General features: G+C 37.7%; 1 long non-coding RNA gene across 1 annotated transcript in view; it reads right to left on the bottom strand.

The window, feature by feature from the left end:
• LOC310893864 overlaps nucleotides 1-23370 on the bottom strand; it is a 50722-nt gene that overhangs the window by 23749 nt on the left and 3603 nt on the right. The window contains exons 1-3 of the long non-coding RNA XR_014579377.1: nucleotides 13728-23370; nucleotides 13353-13403; nucleotides 1-12605 (exon numbers count right to left, since the gene is read on the bottom strand). The exon at nucleotides 1-12605 is cut by the window's left edge and continues 23749 nt beyond it; the exon at nucleotides 13728-23370 is cut by the window's right edge and continues 3603 nt beyond it. This is a non-coding gene — a long non-coding RNA (uncharacterized lncRNA). The remainder of the gene's footprint in view (nucleotides 12606-13352; nucleotides 13404-13727) is intronic.

Genomic DNA, 23370 nt, shown 5'->3' on the forward strand with positions numbered 1-23370 from the left:
AAGTTGTTTTCCTATTGGTTCTTATCATTTTGTCACCAAAAGTTTGCTAGTGACATGAAGAACATATTTCTATTGCACACCTCCATCACCCAGCTTGCAGCATTTTCTGGGGGGCCAGGTGTCTCCAATTTGGAAGAAATTATTAAAATCTGTTCAGCTGGTTCTGCATCAAAGAACTCTGTAATTGCTTGGTTCTAGGGCTTTCTGCCATTTGAGGCTGAAATGGTAACCATCTGTTGAGAATTCCTCCACTGAGTAATTTTATTCATATTCTGCAGAACAACAGAGAGGAAAAAATATTTTCCAGAAAAAAAAAAAAAAAGTTATAACTTGGTTTTGAATGAAATTCTTAAACTTGCAGCTCACGGTGGTTCTTGTCAGGTTTCGGTGCCATCTGATTATACAGCAGAAAAAACAATTCACCTACCATGAAATACTACTATTTTATGCTAATAATAACTCACGAGGAAAAGAAGCATGGTTTTGTTATTGTTCATTCATCAATATAATGTCTAAAATGTGCTGAGAACTCCACAGATTAAAATAAAAATGTTGCTTGACATAAGGAGCATGGGAGCTGAAAAATGATCTTCTGTATAAAATGTTTTCTGTAAAATGTATGTTCACATTGTACTATCAATACATTTTCTGACCTTAGCCATTTCTGGTAATGTTCATCTCAAAGCTATGTATCTAATCAAAGGTAGACTTTAGGTTTCTTCTGCAGTCAATACAGAGACACAAACACATCCACCAAATGATGCACCTTAAGGTTCACGTTTAAGTTGGAGGAGATGAATTAGCTTCTGGAGGTATTTCTCCAGTCCCTTCCAACTCGGGATATTCTATGATTCTATCCATTTATATGTTGCAGAAAAACTAAACAAACAAACAAACAAACAAACAAAAAAACCACGTCAATAACCTTTGGATCCTTTCATTGTGCTTCAGATCTCTGGTTATAAAAGTGCTTCATTTCTCCAACAGATTATATACTTTTTCTATTTTTTACAACTGATTAAGCCACAGACACCTCGGTAATAGAATTTCATTTTCTGACACTGACTTCCATTGCATAGGTGAGGACCTATGAAGGAAAGATTACATAATTAAAATAGTATTATAATGTATAATGTAATACACAAACATTAATTCTAGGATTTCTAGATTCTGAAATATGAGTGTTTGGGGACTTATTTATATATATATATTTTTTTTTTTTTTTGGTGCTTGTGAAATAGAAAGGAGGAAGTAGTATCACTCTGTTGCCTAAAGCATCTCCTGTCTTAAATGACATTTGACCACATATGCTAACTGTACCCCTTGAAGATGCTACAGACCAAAAGAACAATGTGAGTGAATTATTTTACTGGTGGACAATTGAAAAGCAGAGAGGGACTGATCACTGAGTTAAACAAAGCTTCACAGGATGTCTATAGTAAGGGTTGGAGTTGACTCTGAATTTGCAAATTCAGTTTTTGCATTCATCAATGCGACCTCTTCAGCTTATAGCATACACAACTGCCAAGTCTATCTCCTTAAATCTGGAGAAGTAAGCACTCTGCCATCATGTTCCATATATCAAGCTCTTAACATTTAGTTTTATTCCCAGTTCTCCTAGTCCAAAATCTGTGGAAAAGGCCAGAATGTTTTAAACTACTAGCATGTCTCCAGAAATTTGTTCCCATATGTAAAAACTCTTATAAGGGCTAAGAGATCAGATGCTCTGATCCTTGAAGGTCTACAAGTCAGAAAAGCTGTGTTCTTCAGTTCACCTTCAGTTCACCTCCAGTGAAAGAATGAAGATGAAGCAAAACTTTATCCTATCCTGTTTGAATTAGCCCATGAAGACTAAGCCTTACATGAAGAACATAACATGAATTATTCAACTTAAGATCTAGTAAATATGAATTAAAAAAAATAATCTTAATGTTATTATTAAGATAATTATTGATAATCTTAATTAGTAGTATTATTAATATTAGCTTAAGTCATTAGGATCTCTTGTTGAGTTTCAAATGCATCTTATAGTCAAGGCTGATAACACAAGAGTAGTCATTTCACGTCAGGAAATGAGAAGATCACTGAAGTAATGTGTAAAGAGTCCTTTCTCCTCTCTCCAGCTCTCCTGTACACCAGTAGGCAGTTAGGTAGTTGAACTACAGCACTCATTAGTCTTCTAAAGTGCCAGGACAGTGATTACACAGGGATTTGACATACAAATCCTCTGGCCTGAAGAGGTAAACACATATAAACACTCCTACACAGCAATGCAACTTCAAGCACATACTAATATGGAAAAGGATCTTTTTTTCAAGAAACTAAAGAAACCAACAAGGAATAATGCAATTTTAGACTTAAACTTGAAAAACAGAGAAGAAATAAGAGAAAATTTGGAAGGATGATGGATTCTTGGATAAAGTGTTTGCTAAATGATCATGTTTGCAGTATCTCAGGGGGAGGGCAAAATGTTAGAACAAAAGCCAGGAGATCCTGGTAGGATGGAACAGAACAGTTTGAAAAGTCAGAATATAATGGATTGTATTCTGTGGTGGGTTGACCTTGGATAGCAGTCAGAAGCCCACCTAGCCATTCACTCACCCTCCTCAATAGGACGGTAAGAGAAAGTAGGATGAAAAAACTTGTGGCTTAAAATAAAGATTGGGAAAATGGCTAACAGTTACTGCCATGGAAAAAACAGACTCAGCTTCAGAAAAAAAAATAATTTAATTTATTGTCAGTTAAGACAGATTTAGACAATAGGAAACAAAGAGAAAAAATAAATAAATCTTCCCCCACCCTTTTCCAGGTTTAACTTCACTCCTTTTTTCCCAACTACTCTACCTCTTCTCAAGCAGTGCAAGAGGATGAGGAATGATGGGGCTCAGGTCAGTCCATAAGAGTCCCCCTCTGCCTTCCTACTCACTCTTTTCCTGTGCTCTAGAGTGGGTCCTTCCACAGGCTGCAGTCCTTCAGGACAAACCTGCTCCAGCGCAGGCTCTCCATGGGCTGCACTTGCTTCCAGAAATAGCCAACTGATCCACCAAGGCCTCCAAATCTCTGCTCTGGTGCATGGACCGCCCCCTCCTGCTCCTTCCTCTCTGACTTTGGTATTTACACTACTGTTTGTCATTTATTTTTCCCTTATTCCACCTGTCCAGTGGTTTTGTTCTTTATTAATTATGTTCTCCCAGAGGCACCAAAAAGTGTAGCTGATGGGATCAGCTGTGTCCTGTGGTGGGTCCATTGAGGAAGCATCTGGAACCAGCTTTGTTCAGTACAGAGCATCCCTGGGTCTCTTCTCAGAACAACCAGTCCTGGAGACCCACCCACTGCCAAAACCTGGGTATGAACACCCAGTATGGTTTTCTTGGGTAGAAATAGTAAGGGACAAAATGAACACGAAGGCTCAGTTAGCTTGTGAACTCTTCTACTGCTGTCATGTGGAGAAAACAATCCTGATCAAGTACAAGCAGATTCACAGCAGAGATAAGGAGAAGGCACCGACATGAAGGCACCAACAAAACAGTATTAGAACTTCTGTTCTCCAAAAAAAAAAAAAAAAAAAAAAAGAAATGCAGAATGAATTAACTAGATTAACTTACTAGACAGATCATGGGCTTTCACCCCTTCTTCCACAATTCCCTCTTATGGAAGCCTTAAGAAGAAGAGGGCTGGAGGTATGCTATAATGACCGCCTGCCTTCCACTAAAGCTTCCTTGTCTACTCTTGGGCTCCCCCGTGTAACACTTTGTTTTATACCAAGCTATAATGCTTTTAAAGCTGGAATTGATTACTTGTCCTGTCCTTGCACAATGAATAACACAGTAAGGCCTTTACTGACAGTTTGTCTTATTGATAGTGTATCCTCTAATGCACTATTTGTAGGAAGTTTTTAAATTGCATGCATTTATATATATATATACATAAATGGAAAAGTAGGATCTTCAGTTTTTATTTGTCTTTTATCTCTGCCTTTGTCATTACCGATCCCATAGGAAGACCAACTGACCATATACTTATTCAGGTCTTACTCTTAGGCCCAGCAATATAATAGCAGTTCATAGAAGTCATTTAAAACCTGGCTTTTACAATGCTGTCCTTTCATCTCATTGTACCAACTCCTTTTTATTCTCCTCGGTGAAGACAAGCTATAAAAAGGAATTTTCTACCATATCAGTCTCTGAGCCATCATTAATTTCATCCAGCACCCTGGTCAAATGCCAAGACATTCTTGCTCTTCTCATTCTACTGCAAGCAAAAGGGGATTCAAAGTGCCAGAGCACCCAAGAGCTAAGAGGCAGCCATAGACAGCTAAGAGGACAGGATGCATACCCTTTGGTGGTCAGTAAGATGATAATCTTCTCATAGAGGCATAATAAACTGCGTGACTCTCATGGAGAGCAGTGTTCATCTATGACTAGAGGGACAGATAGATGGCCATGAGCATATGTTTTCAATCCATCTGTTTTATGATATTTGGAAAGTGTATTTTACTGGGGATTGGGGAACTGCTTTATCCTAAAGCTTCTCTTTTTGATAGAGCTCTTCTTACCAACAAAGTCCAGCCTGCCTTTCCTTCCCACAGTCGTTTGAACAAAAGAGTCTTTTCTGTCCTGCTGTTGCTTCAGGACTGCCAGCCCCTGACAGCCTGTGAGTCGATGCCCAACCAAAGCAGCCCACTCTCAGGCAGCCCACTGAGCTGCGGTTAACCCCAGGGCTGGACACTTATGGATACAGCCTGCAGTCATCCCACCTCAGGCGAAGTGTCCTCTGGAGATTGTAAACTAAGCCACATACTTCTTATTAATTCATTAATGTCTTTTACTGGTTCTCAGATCGTTGTGGTAACAGAATTACTGTGACCAAGAATGCTGGTTTATGGCAAAAAATAAAACTGGAGCTAAATTGAGTGTGACAGTGACCATAGTGAAGAATAACATTTCTAATGGAGCTCTTGCACTGCTCAGATTCCTCAGACAACACTGGGATTGTAAAACAAAACTCAGTTTGATTTTATACGTAGCAACAACATCAAAACTGACAGAAACGAGGGCTGCTAGATAGAAACATACCAAAATCATGCTCATGTCAGAAGAGTTTTGGCTAATGAACTGAAGACAGGAGGTCTGAAGCAATATATTCAGCGCTAAGGTTAGTAGCAATGCTGTAACATAGCCAAAATGCTTTTCTTAGCTCCATTCTTTTTTTCTAGTGAGCGAGCTGCCTTGTTTCTTACTGATGTTAAACTCAGGAGACTTAATAGTTCCGCTTTATAGAATGGCATTATCACAAAAATGTAAACACTGAATGGTTGGCACCACATCATCACGCTCAGCCCTGTCATCTCCCGAGGATGGCATAAGGGACAACAGACCCAGGCATGCAAGGAGCCATCACAAGCAGGTGGCAGAGTGCAGAAAGCTGGCCTAACTTGTAAGAAGGAACCTCCTGCAGCAATACTGCTGGCAGTGAACCAAGAAGCTGTCAGAGGTGTTTGCAGTTAGTTAACAGAAGTTATATTAGTATCCTGGTTTGAATGAAGCTAGTTGCAATATGAAGATCTTTGTTAAGGAAATTTAAAACAGCAATTGTAACGTGCGTGTTCAATACAAAGACTTGATGGACTGTAAGATGGAAAAGAGAGAAGTAAGAACTGGGATTTGATCTAAAGCACAATGTGCCACACAAATGCTCTCTTCATGTAATCACCTTTCAGAATTGAGAGAATACTGTAAACTTGCAAAAACAATTACCAAGATAATAACCAGGCATCCCTTTACATTGAAACATAGAATAAATTCTCCTTTCATTTTAACAAAGATTAAAGCAGAAAAAAGATACATCCAGCAGCAATGAAAATTGACAAATTTCAAACAGGTAGATAAAAAATAGAGAAATTAAAAGAGTACTTTTCAATTCTTAATATTAAGCTGTCAGTATTATCATAAAAATGATAAATTCCAACTTTAATAATATCCAGTCATCCATAAACTGTTGGCACTGGTGGTGTTTTTTTTTTTTGGGGGGGGGGGGAGAACAATAATCTCAAAGATTCGAACTTGGAAGTATTTGCAAAATTCTGCTAGCAAAAAATATTTTAAAGCCTGAAATCAAAAGAAAAAGAGAGAGAGAGAGAATTAGATGCAGTAATCAGGGTTGTGCATGTATCTGCCTACGTAGAAACTAATTCAGAACACTTGTATACTTCTATAGATTTCCCAGCTCACATGAAAACTTTCCCAAGAGAGATTTCCAACCCTTAAAATCATCCACACCCTTCAGAAGAATCTCTTTCAGAATACAGTCACACTCAAGGAGAAACTGCATAAAAATAGTGCACGATACACTGATGTAATTCATCATGAATATACAGTCACTGGCAGCAAGTGGCAGCATAATTAAAGCTGGCTGTATAATTGATATTTTTTCCAGAGTTTTTTCTTGCTTGCTTGTGTGCTTGCTTTTGTTTAAACTATGAAAAGAGTGAACTAGAGGGAAATGAGAATTCTGGAAAAGTCCATTCTGGGAGAGCTATAACTATTTTTTATTCTTTTTCTTTGCTTTCTAGATGTTGTTTTTTGTTTGTTTGTTTGCTTGTTTTCCTCTTTCTGTATCTGAACAGGCTGCTGCTCTCAGGACCTGCACATCTGCAGTGTCACGATGCCTCCAGTCCTAGGCTGCCTGCCTTCTTAAGAGCATGGCACAGGCAAGTAGCCTAGGAAGCCATCTCCTTGAAGAATGCAAGCTGAGAGCATCCTAGTTAGGACGACAGGGCCAACACATTCCTGCAGAGTCATCAATAGCCAATGATCCTTCATGTCTAGCTAGAGCCAGGGATGACACTGACACAGCAGAAAGTCATCTACCTCCTTAGAAATGTTTCTGGTAATGTCTTTCTAAGCAGTACTTCAGGAACCTGTAGTACATCAGTAAAAAGCTAAAGGGGGCTGCTTTGAGTATGCTTCCCCACGTGCCTGTAAAGTCATTCCATTTTCTTTAGTGTACTAACTGACCCTTGTCCACTGGTGCACCAGGACAGTGACTGGTGCACACTTGCACCAAGACAGAGCATGCTCCTTTATCTTCCAAGACTGAAAGAGAACTCCAAATACAGGCATAACATTTATCTTTAGAAGCCAATTGCAGGATGAAAACCACAGAAGACAAGTTCATCTAAGGGCAAATTTTGGCCCTAAAATTGTGTTACATGAAGGAAGTGCCATTGGGAGCAATTAAGAAATCAACATCTGCCAAAAAATACACAGTTATTTTCTGTTGGAAGTACAGTGAGGGAGTGATATATTAGGAACCATTTTGCAACGACAACCACTGTACCAACGTGAAAGTTTTAAAACACTCAAGAGGTCTTTCACAAACTAAGTCCAATGCCCCTCGTGTCATCAGAACAAATATATGGCACACAGAGGAAAAGCCAGGACACATCAGAATCTGTGTGATTAGAGTAATTATGCTTAGACCACAGTTGCTGGGTGCAGTTGGTGTAGACATGAAGAAAACAAGACTGCACAATATATAATTTCAGTTTTAAGGAGTTATAATGTGTTTAAAATTGTAATGCAGTTAAAAAATCGCAGGTTTTTTCCCTTAAAAAAGTTGCAGTTAAAGTTCAGATCATATAAAGGACTAGCACATATTTTAACAGGAACACTAGCGGGCATTTAAGAGATGTGTGTTCAGTTTAGAGTTGTGTGTTATGGCTGAAGAGCCCCAGAGTTTTATTAGTCCACATTAGCAACTTTAGCGACTATCAGCAAGTCTTTTTCTCATGAAAGACAAGTTCTTTTCTGATTTGATTAGCCTGACCAAGGCCTTGGTTTCACAAAGTCAAAGATGAAAAAGAAAGTACATAGCCTACTATGAGTATGAAAAATAACCTACTATCTTGACCACATGACTTCATGAAGGTGTATTGTAGCTGGAACTTGTTGACATACAAGTACTGTTTTAAAATGTCCAGAGAGAGATTTTTTATAAGCTTTAATAATTTTCCATTATTGTTTAACTTTTCTGTTATCATATCTAAATATGATATTACTTCTATAGTACCAAATCACAGTATCATATTGCTCTTATCATATTAGCATAAATATTCAGACTTTCATATTAATCATACATATTGATGTTTTATTTTAGAGTGAATTTGCCTATTTTTGACTTCTCTCCATTGGACTGTACGGTATATTTTCATGATATACTACTGGCATCCACTTGTGAAATAGAACGTTTTCATATAGAGTACTTAAAACCAATGATCAATCACCGTGGAATTTTCTCCTTATAAAATAGACAGACATCTTTCAATCTCTCACTATAAACCACAACTTTTCAAACAATTAATTGCTCTCTGAATCATTTTTGGAGCCTTATGCGGTATTCAATATCTTTCTTAAATTATTGTTGCGGTTTAGCCCCAGCAGGCAGCTCAACACCACACAGCCGCTAACTCACTCCACCCAGGTGGGATGGGGGAGAGAATTGGAAGGGCTTATCTAGTCACTTTATCTAATAAACTGCTTTTATCTAAACCCATGAGTTCAAAAGAACATATGGGTTTAGATAAAAGCAGTTTACTGGATAAAGCAAACAGGGCGTGCAAACAAAACAAAACCAGGAATACATTTTGTACTTCCCATTGGCAGGCAGGTGTTCAGGCACTCCCAGGAAACCAGGGCTCCATCTCATATAACACATACTTGAGAAGACAAATGCCATCACTCTGAACTTTCCCCCCTTCCTCCTTCTTTACCCCAGCTTTTATTGCTGAGCATGGTGCCATATGGCATGGGACTTCCCTTTGGTCAGTCTGGGCCAGTTGTCCTGTCTGTGTCCCCTCCAGCTCCTGGTGCACCCCCAGGCTCCTCGCTGGCAGGGCAGCACAAGGAGGTAGAAAGTCCTTGGTTCTGTGTAAGCACTGCTCTGCAACAACTAAAACACTGGTGTGTTGTCACCACTGTTTTCATTAAAAAAAAAAATAAAAAAAATCAGCATTATGTGAGTCTCTACAAAGAAAAATAACTCTGTTGCAGCCAAATCCACGACAAATATGTGTACCAAATCTGAATATCTATGAAGAGTGCAGAAGTATGAAATATTAAGCTGACTGTCATCTCCCTACTCCTTTGTAATACTTAGCTTTGTATTTAAAATATAAAGATTACATTAGAAACGTCGTTCAGAGGAAAGCTCCAAGACTACATTGAACCGACTGCTTATCTGTCATGACCAAGTCCATTTAGTCTTTCCTGCTCTGAAAAGTCATCAGTATTGTAACCATGACCTACTTTTTTGGTTCCTGTGAGTAAGCATTTCTCCTTTGGCTATGAAATAGAGTTGCATACCATAGGCTAGCTTTCGTTTACAAAGTGATCTAGATCACTCCCATTGGTCACTTTATTTCTCATGTAAGCCTGGAATAATATGTAACTAAAATCAGTGATGTTTTCATGTTTCTTGCAATTCATTAATGATAATTTTTAAATCCTGAGACCAAGAACAACAAAATGCATTTTAACATAAGCTTCTCTTCTATGACAGTAATAAATCTCAGTTTACACATACATTTAGTCAGGGTTTAATCTATTTAAAATACATTACTTTTAACAATTTTTCTAAATGAAACCACAATGATGTAGTAACAATTTAAATATTAGTAGAACTTTAAATATACTGTATCATTAATATTCTATTTATCACAGTATCACAGATTTCTAGGTTGGAAGAGACCTCAAGATCATCGAGTCCAACCTCCGACCTAACACTAAGTACTCCACTAAACCATATCGCTAAGCTCTACATCTAAACGTCTTTTAAAGACCTCCAGGGATGGTGACTCCACCACCTCCCTGGGCAGCCCATTCCAATGCTTAATAACCCTTTCGGTAAAGAAGTACTTCCTAACATCCAACTTAAAACTCCCCTGTCGCAACTTTTGCCCATTCCCCCTCGTCCTGTCACCAGGCACATAGGAGAACAGACCAACCCCCACCTCTTTACAGCCTCCTTTAAGGTAACTGTAGAGAGCGATAAGGTTGCCCCTGAGCCTCCTCTTCTCCAGGCTGAACAAGCCCAGCTCCCTCAGCCGCTCCTCGTAAGACTTGTACTCCAGACCCCTCACCGGCTTGGTCGCCCTTCTCTGGACTCGCTCGAGCATGTCCATGTCCTTCCTGTAGCGAGGGGCCCAAAACTGAACACAGTACTCGAGGTGCGGCCTCACCAGAGCCGAGTACAGGGGCACAATCACTTCCCTAGACCTGCTGGCCACACTGCTTCTTATGCAGGCCAGGATGCTGTTGGCCTTCTTGGCCACCTGGGCACACTGCTGGCTCATATTCAATCAAAGTTATTATACAATGTCAATATGAATAGATCTGTTTTTCACAAGCCAGTGCTGACTATTGTTAATTTTATCCTCCCCCACCCCTTTAATTCTTTATTAATTGACTACCATACCATCATTTATCAAAGTTATGACGACAGGTCTATTGATTATTCAGATTTTTCTGTATCTCAATTTTGGCTTGACATGCGCTTAGTTTGGATTTTTCTTGGTGTTCCCTAGTTTACTGAAAATAAATATGAATTACTGAGACAGCTCCCAAGCCGTATCTTTTAAATTTCTTGTACACAATGTATTTGAGCCAATAATTTAAAAAATACCTTAAATTTAGTAATTGCCTTATGACATCTTGCTAAGACTCTAGTGGAAAAGAAAGTACATGTATGCTATTATAATGTATCATTATATGATACAATCCTATTCTTTTATCCTAAAGATAAAGTAAATAATAATTGAATTAACACTTTAAAATTTTCTACATTAATATTCAATCCAATATTATTATCTTATTATTACTTGTTTGTAACATAGTGTATGAAAATTCCTTTAAATTCTATTTTACTTTGCTGGACAAATAATTTTCACTCTTTTTTTTTTTTTTTTGAGTTTGTTTCATTAGTTTCATATGTATGAAACTATGAGCTTCACAAAAGTATTTGCTTCACAAAAGAAAAATGTATGTGCTTCACAAAAATATGTGAAGCAGTATGTGTTTCACAAAAGAAAAATCATTTCGTCCAGAACCTGACTCTTCATTTGTAACCATTGTTATCAAATTGAACTTAGATAATTCCATTTCCTCTCTACATCAGGTCATTATGCATATGAGTTTTTGTTTTTTAAAGTTAACTTAGGGTTGATTTTGTTGTTGTTGTTGTTCCAGATTTAGGTTTCTGAGAACTTCAGTAAAGTTTTCTTTTACATTTTCAGTTATGAACCATATTATTCTGTTTAAATTTTCTTTTGCATAATTTGACTCATAATTAATTTCAGCTTTGTGAAATTAAAGTCCCTTAAGGCATTACATATTTATTTATATGAGGTCATTTGCCTCAATACTTTCACAATCATTATAATCTAAATATCCACTAAATTTTAATTTTGGTATTGATTCATTCCTATCTGACAACATAGGAAGTAATAGAATTTCCCATATAAACTGCAAGTGTTTCATTTAAAAAAATGTCATCTACCATTTCCAAAAATTGTGAAGTTCTAATATAGCCAAAAAGATAGCACAAGTATCTACTCAAACTGATTTCCACCATGATAATGTGTGTAGCTCTGTCTTCAGGTGTAATTTGCCGAATAATATAATCTGACACCTAAATGACTATATTCTGTGCTATTTGTTGAAATGCTCATCCTGAGTAGTCAGTGAAATGAAAGAAGACAATGTATCTTTCCTCTTCCCCTAATAGATTAGAGCACATGGTTTTTAAGATTTTAGTCATGCAAGGCTTCTCATGAGATCTAATTAACACTACAAGACAAATTTGACCTTTCCCTTTTGCTGTCAGCGTAACACTTTTCTGCCTTATGCATCAATTTGTTCCCTCTGGAAAGGGAGATCTTGTTTCTGCTGAGCTGTGAATGGATTCAGACCACATAAATTCCATCAAAGCTCAAACTGAGGGTGAATTCAGGCATATAAATTTCAGGATTCAGATCATCTGTTCTCAACCACCTAAATTTATTAAGTAATGACTTCTGGGGCCATAGCAGAGTTTCTTAAATGGGATCATGTAGTGCTTTGCACTGGGGAGCATGTCTAACCTCTGATGAAAGATAGTTGAATTTAATCTAAATTCCCACTGCAGAACAATCCGGTAGGTATGCTGAAAATTCTAGCTCCCTTGGACAGACTGGGTCCAATGCAAAACTCATCTACTTAGATTAGGAAACAGTAAGCAGAGGAACACAGATGTTTACCTAGAAGCAGTGACCTACTCGAGAGAGCACTTGTTCAGAGGATTTTACATTCACTTTAGCCTTAGGTAGTTTGAATACATTTTTCAAAGAGTTGGATGGCAACTGCCAGGCTAGAAATATCCCAGTTTCAATTTTAAGGCTGGGACAGTACCATTTAAAGCCAGAGATACGATAATTGAGAAGCCAAGGACTTAATCAAGAGGATCTTGACTCTAGGTAGTTCAAGGATAAATGCTGATTTTGTTCTCCTAGTCATTGGAGTAAGATCGGCACATGAAAGCATGTGGGATCATCCCCGTGTGCCTCGGTTTATCTAAAAATAAAAAAAAAAAAAAGAATGAGGAATGTGTGATGAATATGGGGTTACTCCATTATAGACGATGAATATCACAGCTTTCTAGGGTGGTTACTAATTCCACAGAAACACAATATATTACGCTAAAACTTTTACAGCTGTTGTAACACCCTGTTGCCCACTTGGCTGTAGCTTGTAGCCCAGGACTAGAAGCATTTAGAGAGTGGGGTCTGAGACAAAGAGCCCAAAATATTGCCCCTTGCAGGAGTTCATTTAAAGATATCAAAGAGACCAAAAGTACATGGTTAGGGCTGACCAGCAACACCCCAAACTTCCCAGCATGCTAGGCAGTGTGACACTGCCAGATTATGACCTCACATGGAAACACAGCACGGCAAGACAAGCCTGAAACACGGAGGCATTCCTCCAGCCAGGGACTCCCACCGAGTCTCCCCATCTGTGTCTGTCATGGACATGCTTTATGACCACAACAGGACTGTGATACACATCTCCCGCCTCCCTGTAAGACATGGAGGAATGACATAACGGGGTGTTAAAACCCCCAACGCAGCTGGGAAAGTGTTCTTTCAGGCCAGGGAAGACGATATTGCACATACTCCAAGGATTCAGTCCAAAGCCTTGGAATAATTCAAGTGCATGTTATGTTTTTCTGGACCCCAAGTGACTCCTAAACCTAAGCACTTAAAGAGATGACAGCACCAACACTTCTGGGGCAAACAAACACTCATATAAATGCATACTTACAATTTCCCTTTCCCCAAATATACTTTTGGATGGAATCCGAGATAAGAATTTCTAAAGGAGATGGTGAACAATGTTAGAAAAAAAAATATAAAAATATATCAATTTTTATTAAAACGAGCATTAAAAGATCTTTCCTTTGGTATTCAAAAGCTCAGTTTGTGACACTTAAAATAAGACTACAGCTGACCTTGGAAATTAAACCATCAGTGAAAATCTGTGTTGGTAGAGGAATGGGCTACATACAATGATAGAAGAAAGAAATATAAATTCGAAAAATATTGAAAGAAGTAGCCTGACTGTGATTTAGTGAGGCTTTGTATATATTAACAAAGAGAGAATGGTGTTTGGTAATTAAAAAATAAGAATAAAATTTACCTGATAAACAAGGCTTTGAGAATGAGAGAAACCCAAATCACATTGCTGTGTTTTGTAAACATGGCAAATTAAAGTAAAGGAGTGAGACTGATTAGGGCTATAAGGCATTTTTATTTATAACTTTTAACACAAAGTATACTGTGTTAAATTTTTTGTGCCCACTAAAATGAGGGCCTACAATTTACCATCTAGAGCTATTCTCATTGAATTCAGCCTACTGAGAAATGCAAACACTGGTGTATATGTGGTAATTAAGTACAGATGTGATTATTTGACAAATAATCATAACAAATAATTGTCACTTCCTTGTTTAGAAACCACTAATTTAAAACATGTGTGTGCTGACTTAACCTCTCTAGTGCACCCTCTTCTAATGTGGGGAGAGAAGAGGGAGAGAGGTTCAAGCTGTTATCTTTTCTACAGGAAAACTAACCTTTTGTTCTCTGGTTCTAACTTTCCGTTTCACACAGTTACTCTACTCAGAAGCATGTTTTGCACTGGCTTCTGTTTTACAACACTTGTTATAAAAAGCCTCTTTAGGAGAGCAGAGTGGGAGGACAGAGGCACAAGATACAACATGCTGTTTCCTCAGTATAGACCAGTGACAGTCATTTACATTACTAGAGTGCTGCACTCTTCCAGACATGAGGAATATACAGATATTTTGCAACCAGAATAACGTTAGTTTAGATTAAGGCAACAACTAAACTGAGCAATGTTTTATGAGCGAGAACATGGATGCTTCATCTCAGGCTTTGCAGTAAATACCCGCAACGAAACAGCTATTAACTGGGCATCCAAGAAAGTTGCCCAGGGCAGGCTGGGGGCTGTCTACCCATATTGTTGGAGAATTATTGCCTTGAGGTTATAACATGGTTGTAGAGAGCAAGCAGCCATAGAAACTTACAGACACAAGGAACTTATAGCAACACACACAAGAAGAAATTAAACATTTCAAAGAGAGGGAGTCTCAGACCACCTTCTCCTTTAGCACATAAAATAACCCCAAGCATTTGGTTTGTTCATCATCCAGACCTGAACCTGGTACTGGCATTTAATAACACCTCCTATCTTCGTAAGGGCCACATGAATCTTAGCTGTATAAATATTATAAATTAGGAATTTTAATTTGCCCATTTGTATTAGTAAAGTCAAAGGTAATTTCACTTCAATTAGTGATGTTATACCAAGGATAAACAAGCAGTGCCAGCAGTAATGATTAACATGGTATATTCCTGAGGTTGCACATATCATTTAACAGTGTTTACTTTTAAGTATAGTGTTTATCTGTACTGAAAAAAAAAATGTTAAACCTAGTCTTCAAACAATTCAGTTTAGGTTCTCAGTCAAGTGCTGGTGTGGAGTCTTTAGGAAAAAAAAAAAAAAAAAGCAAGACTCTTGGTGAATGTTTACGTAAAAAAAGTGCTGTTTATGTTTCAGCTTCCCCTCAGAATCTGTAGTGTAATGTTTACAAAAAGTGGCCAACAAAGTTGTATAATTTGATTGTCATGAACAGTATGATTTTAATTAATTATTAAAACTTTCTGTCATGTCACCATGGTGAAAAATGGAGACAAAAGGGGTAGTGTATAATCACAAGTTGTGGACTTTTCTTCTTTCAATTTCTCTCTCTTTCTTCCTTTTTTTTTTTTTTTTAAATATATATTTCGTATAACAAAATAGAAATCTCAGTTTTGAAAAGTCATCAAGTTTGAAATCAACATGTATTGCATTTATATCAACAAAGATCTTGTTTAACCATTCAGTTGAAGTAAGGATATTTTCCAGGCCTTACCAGCCTTAAGCTTGCTTGACAGGGTGCAGAGAGGATGTAATACAGCCCCTTAGGAAGAATTCTTCTTTCTGGGCAAAAGAAAGGTGCCCAGGAAGGAGTCAGCATTCACTGTGGAAGCAGTAGTAAGAGAGGTGTGCTCCAGGGCCACATGGTGCTCCTGCCCTGTGGTGAGGACATGTGAAGCTTTGCTCCACTGCTTCTTTCACTCCACAGGCAGCTGACATCCCTGCAGACACTGTCAAGGTCTGTCCTTCCTGGGGATATCAGTGCTGTTCTCTGTGCAGAGAAGAGGACTCATGGAGATGACCTAGCTACAGCAGCAATGCACTTCGGTGCACCCCACAACCCCAGTCCTGTGAATACTCTGGCTGGAAAGATATGACTGCACACCTCAATCTCCTCCCTGTCCACATCCATAGGTGTTCTTCAAAAGAAAACCAAAGTATGTGGGAAGGTGATAACACAGTGTTCACCTGGGCTTTCAGTCAGAACAAAGGGGATACCAGTAACAAACCAGAACTGGCAAATGAAATGTGAACTGCATCCTCTTACTCTGTGAGGACACAACATGTTCTCTAGCAGCTTTGAAGGGTAAAACCTCTGCAAGACAATGGAAATATACTTTTCTAAGAAAAGTCCTAAGCCCTACTTCTGAATTTATGATGATGGGAATCTTCCATGGCTACCCTCTCAGTGTAAGTCTCCTAAATAAGTCCCATTGTGCTACATGCACAACTACTATAAGCTACATACACAACTACTACACAGGCATAGACTATGCTGGGCAGAAGGAGCTCAAGTAGGCTGACTTACAGAACCAGTTCAAATAGGAGATATCTAATAGATTATTAAAAAATTATTCCCCGAATAAAATAATGAGGGGATAGTCTAATCCACCCTGCAACATAATTTTCTGAGCTCAAAAAAGGAAGATACCAGTGGAGTCCAAAAGGCAGAGCAAACTCTTCGCATGAGGAAGACAGGTGGTCCCCTGCTTCACTTTCATCCCACCAGCTGACCATGAGGCCCTAAGCTCTATGCCTGGAACAGCAGAGACAGCTATCCCAGATCCCTGACCACCTGTAAGATCACAGCGCTACAAAATTGTTCACCTTGGAAGGGACTGGAGGTCATACCACAGCCTCTTCTCTCCTATATGCCACTGCTTACCACAAGCAATCCAAGCAATCCAGCAATCCAAGCAATCCAGCAATCCAAGCCTCTGTACTCAAATCCCTGAGCTACTTATAACTGTTATACAATGAAATGTTCAGGTTAATAATTTTGTGTCCCTGGGTCCATTTACTCTATCAAAATTAATACCAGAGTTTGATTCCATAAAAATTTTACATGTTTTTTTTTTAAATGTGCCATTTAAATGCATCTTTCTAAATGAGGTATTTTGGCTCTGCTTTATTCTACAGAGAGAGTTTCATTTTCTGAATGAAGCAGATGAAATCTCCACCAAAAAAAAAAAAAAAAATCCCGGGGTGAGTGTGGAGTTTATATTTAAAGCTAAATCTGTGATTTTTCTGTATTTCTCCCCGTATAACAACAAAGAATTAGTTCTGATGTCAGGATAACCAGATCAATATAATTTGATTAAATTAGAAAGAAAAGGGACAGAGAACGACCCTGTACTGAGACTCCAACAGAAAACAACCCTGTACTGAAGTTAGAAGAAGGAACGCAATGCTGATGCAGCATGGCTGTCTTCCCCATCTCCCCTTGATGTCTGGTCTCAGCACACTGAGACTCCTGTCGTTTCTGTGTATGGCTGGGGTCAGAGAAAGAAATGATTTTTTGCATTCTCACACAACTGGAGAGAAAAATTCCAGTGTTAATAACAACTTCCCCTTTCCCTGTGAAAGACAAGAACAACTGGAAGTATGGAGTAGCTGACTGATACAGTGAAAAATAAATTTGGAAAAAAAAAAAAAAAAGGACAAACTTACTTTTTTTGTTCCACCTGCTTAGGTGAAAGAAAGGTGTAAACTCCATAGTGCCGATGAGAGAAGTAGATTCATTTAATTTATGGGTATACCCTTGACTATACCACTGGGATAGAATATACTATTCTAAGGGCAAGTGGCAAAAGAGCACCAGAAAAGCATAAAAGGTTCAGGAAAATGATGAAGCTCAGGAAAATTTCCCAGCTTTTCTGACAGCACTGCAGCCAAGAAAGCTGACTTACTAGGGTACATCAATGTGATGTGATTTATTTTTTTTCAGCGTCCTTGATTAATGTGTAGAATCAATCTTTACAAAATACAACTCTCATACACCTGCTCTAGCTTTGAGAGAATGATTTGACAGGGTAGCAATCCAGAAAAAATATTGGTTAGAACTTTACTCATAATTTTCACTGACTAATTGTACTGCTCAGCCAAACCTGATTCTCATTTGTTTTCCTCAATCTATCTCCCCACTCCCCAGCTGATATTTGGAGGGAAGATGAAATATGAGATGCTCCTTTCACCCTCAGTCTCACTGAAGCAGTTCAAGCTTACTTTTTTTTCCCTGTCTCCTACAATCTAGCTGCAGGTTAGTGTCAGAAAACAAAGCAAAATACAATACATCACCGCTGCAAAGAAAGAAAGAAAAAAAAATAGTCCTACCCAAAACGTAATCAATCATACTGAAGGCTCAATGTATGTGGTTACCTTGTTATAAAAGTCTTAGCACCTTACATTTCAACAGCTCTTTCACGTTAAGTCCCCTGTGAGTAACTTGTTTCTTGAAAACTCAGATGCAATTTTTTACATTCTTTTAGACTGGAGTCCACTCTACAAGCGAAAGAGCTCATTTACACTTCCTCTTACAGGTCAGAAGCAATCGGCCTGCAGAAATTTATTCATCTTAGTTCATCCATGGAATGAGAAAAAGGTTATTGAAGAACCTGTGCAACAAAACCTTGGCATGTAGAACAGCTATGTTGTCTGATACACACTTCCTTCTGTGGAGGTTTTTGTTTGCTCGCTTGTTTATTTGTTTTTTAAAAAAAAATCCTGTAGGAATTAGCAGAACTTAATTTTGTAGACGTCTTTTATACCTTAAGAAATTAAAGTAGTACCTTCCACACACACACACATACACAAAGAAATAATAATAATAATAAAAACTTACTGTGGTTTATTCATGAAAAAAAATATATTTTTAGAAATAATTAATGGCTTTTGCATTTTAGTTATTTCAGGATTTAATTATTTTTCTCTGTTTATGAATTGGTCAGAATGTGATCTCAGTTTATGTGCTGCATAAACTTACAACTGCTGCATTAGTTACATCAAAATGTTTTCTGTGTGAATTTGGGAAAGTCATTCTGAATAGTAACAGATGAGTAACAGTTGAATAACAGTCAGTAAGGATTCCTCATGAACAGTGTCCAAAATCCTACTGAAATAAAGGTATCTTATTGTTTACTTATTTTCTGTATCTGTAAGGCTATTTTCCACCCTTATAGAGAGAAATTTCATCAATTCAACAATTTCTGATCTTGAATAATAAATATGTGCAGGAAACTACTGAAAGCGGGTTAAAAAATACAGAGAATATTCAATATTAAGTATAGGCAATGATGACTTCTCATTTCAGTTTAGGCAGAAATAATGAAGAAAACAAATTGAAAGTATCTAATAGCTCTGCAGAAACAGTTATGAATGTTATGGTGAAGTACAAGGTGAACATGACCAGTTGATATCGCATTGTTCCTTCCAGAAAAATGTAGAAGAGCTGGAGAGACTTCACAGAAGAGTAACAACTACAAACAGAATCTTGAAAACATCTTCAGTGAAGAGGGACTGAAAGGGATAAGATTGCTCAACCTAAGGAAGAGGAGAATGGTATGTATTCCATTGTATGTCTGATATGTAGATCATCATCATTACACGAGAAACAATTATTTCATTGAAGGTTCTGTCATTAGTTATGGCCACAGTGGGCAGAAACATATGATGAAGCAAAGAAGACTGAGAAGGTTAGTCAAAACTTTTCTAAGGTTAACTGTAATGAAATATCAGAGTAGCTTGCCTGGAGAGAGGCTTGGGAGAGTCCACTACTGGAGTTTTTAAGGGCTATTTATAAGGTAGCTGTCAGCAGTGACACGGGTAGACCCAGATCTACCATGCTGCAAAAGGTTTGCTCCAGATTCTGTGGTGAAAAATGTAAAATGAATGCTGCTGACTTTCTATTTACCATATAAGTGCTCTGAAGGTCTGTATAGAATTAGAATTTTTCATCTCAAGGTCATTCATTACCATTTTCTTTGACCCTTCATTGCTTATTGAGGGAAAGGTTACTCAGTATTCTTCCAGGTTCTCAATGGATAGTTTTGAAAGAAGAATAATGATCAAAATGACAAATAACAGAGCAAATAATATATTGTGACCAGTGAATACTCTTTTCCGTTGACAAATGTGCTTGTTTGCATGTGAATATGGGTATTGATACAAATAGAAATCATCTATCAATTTTTTCCATGAAAAGAAACCAGCCTGTTTATTGGGAGAGAATAGGTTGCAAAGTACTTGAAGCAAACAGCTATTTAGGATTCCACTCATGCTTGCAAACTGTATTCAGGGTTCAAACAGCTCTACCATATCATATGCAGGCAGTTCACCGCTGGTGCAAACGCTGTTCAGCATTGAATTACACTAGAAAAACACAGGTAAAGGTCACCAATATATATCATCTCATTAGGATGATTAGGAGCTGAAATATATTTTCTCACACTAACCTGCTGGTTTAATCGAAGAAGTTATGTACTCACAAACTTATCACTTTATGGAAGTGCAGCATTCTTTTCATCATGTATTACAGTGCTAAGGTCAGTTCTGGTTCAATAAGCCAGAGGGAAATCTATCATTTCCATATCTAAGAGCCACAGTGAAGTGTGTCATTTTTGGCTCCCTTTTTCTGATGTCTTCAGCCTTCTGCAAGACTCTTATTCCTGTTTCTCTTATCAGGTCTTGTTTAGCTCATGTTTCTCTTGGTCTGAGATGCTCTTCACTCTGTCATTACCTTCAGTGTCCTCCCACAGAATAGCCATTCCTGGGCAGCTTTTCATCTCACTGTCTCTCTTTAACTTGAGCTGTTGGTAATTTATAAATGTGATAGCTGCTTTCAACAGAACTGAACTACTGGACATAGCACAACGTGTTGGGGGACATCTACAGGTTGATTCCTGCCACAGAAAGTTAATGGAGATGAACTGTTAGGCAAGTCAAGAACATCTCAGTCACAACTACATTTTCTTCCTTTTCTCTTTTTATCAGTCAATCTTGAAACATCACATCCTCTCTCCAAAAATAAATGCAATAAAGCCTCAATTCCACATGACATGTATGCAATTACCAGTAACTGCTTATTACTATTAAAATAGCTAGAAGGCAGCTGTGGCAAATATTTGTTCTCGGAGCACTAAACATTTTTCAAATAGTGATATGATGTAACAGTATGGCTTTTATGTCTGAAGAACTTTGATCATTTGGATGTCATTTGGCAAAGAAAATAAAAGTTTTACATAGTAGTTCTTAAAGTTGTTATATATTTGTAGTTGTTATATATTATGAAAGAAAGGAAGGTCTCCTTAAGAGGGAAAGTATATAGGTAAATCTAGCTGAAAACTCTATATCCCATATAGAAAATGGATATGTAACTTCTTATCTTATGTCGTTAAGAACAGTAAACCACTGAGAATCAGATTTTCAAAAAAATGCAGGCATACGGTTCCTATTGAACTCAGAGTCACTGAGAAAACGACTAGGTATAATAAGCCTATAAAAACATATGAATATACATATTTAAATGCATTCAGTTTTCCACACATAACATTTGCATGAAAGCATTTAATGAGATATAGAGCTATAGACAAGTTTGTAAGTCTTCCATCTGGAAAAGTCCTATGGCTTCCATATCCCTCAATGGCAATAATCACCTATCTGTCAGTAAGATCTGCGTCATCTATAACATAGCTTTGCAGGAAGGAATGTACAGCTGTCATTACAAAATATTTATCTTCCTTGTCCTCCATTTCCCAAACACTTTGGTCATATGTCAGTTCAGCCATGGCTGCTGAGAGCTCCCGTAGTTGAGACAGTAGACAAGACAATTTCTTAATTCAAGATCTTCAGCCATATCTTCCCAGTAGTTGAGCACCTAATGAGCTTCAGTGCTAAATAAAACAGAAGTAGATGAAGCGACACCCACTTCCACAAAAAAAAAAAAAAAAAAGTCTTTGGTCTGTGGCTCCTGGTACTGTCTGCTTCTAGTTGTAGTTTACACTTTACAGTCAACAACCTACTTATAGAGGTGAAGGTTGTCTCATAATGAAATTTTCAGTTAAAGTCTTATTTTGGGGGGTGTTAGATACTTAATAGTATCCTGAAGACTAGCAACCGTGATAAAAGGCAAAGTTGCATCTATAAAACCAAGCAGATCTGTCTTATTCTCCCCTCTGACATCTCGTACCCAGATTTCAGCAGCAGCTCAGCTGCATGGGTGCCAAACATACAGCACAGACAAGGTTTGTGTGCTTTCAACAGATGTTCATGACAGTGTTCCTAGTGCTTACGCAGCAGAGTTATTGCCAGCATGTCATTACAATTTTCCAGCTTAGATAATATTTTCCAGACCATTGATTTCTTTCTTTTCAAACGTCCCATGCATTCAAGTGGCTCTATGCAGGTGAAAGAGTTTTCCCACATGAGGCTGAAGGATGTGGGTTTTAGGCTGAAAGCCTAGAGCCTAAGCCTGTGGGATACAGATATCTCCTTCCTGTGACTGTATTTGCTTAAACTGCTGACTAATGCCAAGGTTATTTCCTTGTATCCCATCTTCACGAAGACTGAACTCTGCTAAAAAGTGACCAAAGGGACAGAGAGATGATAAGTAGTGGAGGAGGGAAAAGGAAGTTTTTGGAAGAAGACCTTAGTAGACTCTGGGGCACTCTATTAAGATTTTTGCAAAAGAAGGATTGTGAAACACATTACAATTTGTTTGGGCTCTGTTAAAAACATAATACCATATTCCCATCTGAATCTGTACTGGGCCTGGAAGAAAAATACTCAGTACAAATTAATTTTTAGTTTGTAGTTAAAGACTGTAGTTAACTAGAATAAGGTACAGTATTTTGTAGTTTTTCCAGAAACACAGCAGAATATTCTTTTTAAAAGCCAAAGTTGTAGTATTATTTGATGTAATGATCATCATAGAGGCTTCTAATCATAACTTTGCTGCTTGTTCACCTTCTTCTCATAATTATTCACATCTCTTTCTGGAATACTTAGACTTTCATTTTGTTTTCCTAACAGTACTTGCTGAAATTCAAGAAATTAACTTTAAAGTCAAAAAGATCAAAGAATTTTTCCTTGTGTTTGGAGTGAAAAGTAGGCTCAGTGCTGAGTTAGTGATATTTGTCAGTTCCTCCAAAAATATAATTCACAGTCTCACACCAAACTTCGGATAGTTGTTTTAGTAATGAAATTCAACCCATACATACAAATGTATTCCTCCCTAACAACAACTTGTGCTAGACAGATTATAAGAACATCACTGAAGTGTGGTCAGTTTCTAATATAAAAGCAATTTCTATGTTAAAATTATTTAGCTGTGCTGTAGTCTTACATTAAACCACAAACATAATGAAGCTATTCCTCAGTCTCCAGGTTTTCAGTCAGCCCACAATTCTTCTGAAGTTACTGGAAAATAGCTAACTTTTATAGATGTAAAGATCTCAATAGGTAGATGAAGCCATATTCATTATTTATTTGGCCGAGAGTCTAGAAAGTGACAGCTCTCTAACAGTCAAATATCAATATAAGAGGAGCACAGCAGGAAGAAAGCCAGTAC

The sequence above is a fragment of the Anser anser genome (genome assembly GCF_964211835.1).
Source record: "Anser anser genome assembly, chromosome: 2".
NCBI lineage: Eukaryota > Metazoa > Chordata > Aves > Anseriformes > Anatidae > Anser > Anser anser.